We start from the raw sequence: 3,364 nt of genomic DNA, 5'->3' as shown, positions 1-3,364 counted from the left end.
TATTCTATAGGTGTTTTATACACATTTTCCTGCATCATAATACATTTCCTTTAGTCAAGGACACATTCATTGTTTTTAGATATTGTGTTTTACGGTCAGAATCATTTTGTGCGATTAGAAATATTTAATTCCTATAGCAGATTTAAAAAAAAAAAAAATGCTTGCCAGAGTTTTAATCAAAAATGTTTGGAAGTTGTTTACAGCTACATATCAGAATTAACCATTGCTGATTGTAAAAGCAGACCAAAGCCTTTGTACTTAATTTATTTCACAACTTTATAATATTCAGTCTTGTGTTGCAAATTAGCAGGCATATTGAATTGTTTCACATTGGCTTTGGGCATGTTTAACTGCGGGCTAGTCGTTTATTTATGGTAGGAAACGGTGCACGTCTTTCAGCGTGGTCCTCTGTGCCGCGAAATACTTTTAGCCACAAAACCATTCCTGCGTCACTGCATCGGCCTGAAGCTGGGAAAAAGCCTATTCTTCTGTCTCTCAAATATTTCAATTTAATTTTATTTAAAATGGAGCTTTTTAAATGTATTTTGTGAAAACTATAAAAGTCATTTTGTACAGTATCCTAGAGTCTCGGCGAGAGCTTCATCTTTCGAGTAACTGTTTCCAGTTGTGGGGTGACGGGTATCTTAAATTTGCTGTAAGCCCCAATCCTTTCTCGGGCGGTTGCATGGTTACGCACTCTTGAAACTATACGATTACACCAATACGCTGACACAGCGGTGTCTGAAAAGACACGTGTGTCTGAAGTCCAACTGTACAGCAAGAATTCTGTGGTATTTATCGACTTATACTTTATTTGACCCAGAAAATCTAATCAAGAAAATGAATTGAGATGAAAATCATTTTCACAAGGGGGACATGTTGCGGTAGCACCGCGCGGCCAGTCACAACGCGGGTGTGATGCGAGGCGGCTGGGCCTGTTCTGGTCCGAGTTTAAACGGGGGGAAGAGAAACAATGCGATAAACGGAAAAAAGCAGTCCGCATCCAAAGTTAGCGAATGGACCGACTGTAGAGAAGGACCCATTGCGGCGCACTGGACCAGTAGGGAGGAGGGTAAAGAGGGAGGTTCCAGGGAGAGCGGGGTCTGGCGGACATTTCCCTGGAAACTGGCATCGGTTATGAAACTTTATTCATAACAATTCAAGCTCGAGCTCGTAATGTACCGAGCTATACTATGGCATCAGCAAAACATATTGTACTTACTGCGTCTCATCTACGAATGTATCCTCTGTCTCTAATAATTATTTTCAGCGATTTACATACGCCAAATATGAATGAATTTGGGAAGAATATGCAATATTCTGTTCAGTATCTTATTCACAGTCTACATTTTCTCTTCTATTTGGAGCAAAGCAGAATGTATTGATGGAAAAATTTTAATTGGGGACATTTATTTTCACGTAATCTGCCAAATAAGTGGTTATGGCCAACAGTAAATGCTTAGCTTTGCATCCAGTTTAGCAAAATGAGTTTTAGACGAATGAGAGCAAAAATGGACAAATATCTCATTTAAAACGTATAAACACAACCTCCGCAAATGGGGTGACAAAACTACTCAATTACAAAAACGTAAATGTGCATGACGCATTTTACAAAGTCAAATAGACAAAAAAAAAAAAATCTATTTATGTATGTTGCAGAACTGAATCAAACTTCAAAAAACTTTTCCCCAATCAGCTGAACTAAAATCTACATCAGATGAGTGGGCTTGGAAAAAGTACTTCTTACTTTTTCAGATTCTCACCAAAAGCAGTGGAAAGCAAATTAAGACGACCACCAATGCACAGGTAGTGATTATTACAAACAGCAAGCATAATTAAATGGGGTTCTCTATGATACTGTACTGTATGTAAAAACTCCCCAGCTATGCCCACTTTGCAAGGGATTCACTTCCTGGGTCAGTCACCTCCAATGGTGCGACTGACCCAGGAAGCGAACCCCTCGCACAGTGGGCGGAGCAGGGGCCATCTGCTTACTGCCAGCAGCAAGCGTAATAAAATGGCGTTCCGGGGTCACAGTAATGCTGTGACGAAGGTAAAGAAACGGCCCTGCCACGCCTACTTTGCGAGGCGTTCACTTCCTGGTTCAGCCGCGCCTGTGGGAGCGTAACTGCCTCGACCTGAAGAACAGCACGCGGAGACCGGGAACCCCGAAGCGCCACTTTCAGTTTACCGCGGAAACGCCTCGAGGGCCACCTCAGCGGCACGGACGTTCGGCGGGAAGGGCGCTGGCGGGAATGGCGAGACGTGGGCTGAGAACAAACCGGGCGAAAAGCCAGCATGAGGGCAACGTGTGGACTCCACAACACGGCCCAAAACCCGCTGAGGCTCCTCCTTTTTAAGCATGGAAAGAGAAGGGGGGGGGGGGGGGGGGGGCGAGGTTACCGCTAACTACGGCGGTGAGGCCGCCACCTCACAAACTTGACCTCAGCTTGACCTCCGCCGGCACGCCGGCGAGCGCCGCCGCTTCGCCTCCCGGCTACGAGGCCGCGCGGAGGGCCAGACGGGGGGCCGCCGCCACCGCCGCCGCCACCGGACGCTCGGAGGCTGCACAGGATTACCGCTGGACCTCAGCTACCCCTCGTCCGTCGAGGGGAACTGGCACACGGGCATAACCGCCGGCCCTGGAGCAGCCCGGGGGCCGCCCCAAACTGGCCTCGACGGCGCGGGCGAAGAAGGCCGTCGGCAAACAATCGGAACGACGCAGCCGTCGCGCGTTCGAGGCCCGGCCCGCTTCAAACCCTCGACCCGGTCCGAAACAGCCGCTCGGCAGCGCTGTACGTGCGGTACCAGGCTAGGAGCGTTCGACGTGGACCAGGGAGGCGGGGCGGATAACCGAAAGGTTTTAACCGGCTGCGCAAGTCTCGCCCATGAGCACTCGACGATCTAAAAAAAAAAAAAAGAAGCCACTTCTCCCCTCAAGGCAAAACATGTTTGTGTTCAAACACAACGAAGCGAAAGGAACTGCAAGGACACGCAAACAAAGCGGACGGGGTAAAAAAAAACGAACGCAGAACCATGGCGTAATTACGACAAGGAAGTCGGAATCGGCGTCGCCAGGGTGCGGGTCCACGGAGGGGCTCTCCCTAAATCCCTGCCGTTTCTGCATACCGGCTCCCCGATCATAAATATCGCCTTCCTCACATAATGCTGCCCCACACCCCCCCCTAGCCCCCCCCCTCCCCCCCCTCCCCCCAGAGCCTGCCCCCCTCCCCCTTACGCTTACCCTACGGGCTGTCGCTAAATAAGCCATCAGTACTGTAGTTCCTTCCCAGCATTCTATGCCCTCCATAAAACCCAGTGCTCTGATTTGTGAGAATAAAAATCAGCCAGCAAAGCCATCAAA

The sequence above is a fragment of the Anguilla anguilla genome, chromosome 16 (assembly GCF_013347855.1).
Source record: "Anguilla anguilla isolate fAngAng1 chromosome 16, fAngAng1.pri, whole genome shotgun sequence".
Lineage (NCBI taxonomy): Eukaryota > Metazoa > Chordata > Actinopteri > Anguilliformes > Anguillidae > Anguilla > Anguilla anguilla.
This window is presented reverse-complemented; position numbering follows the sequence as displayed.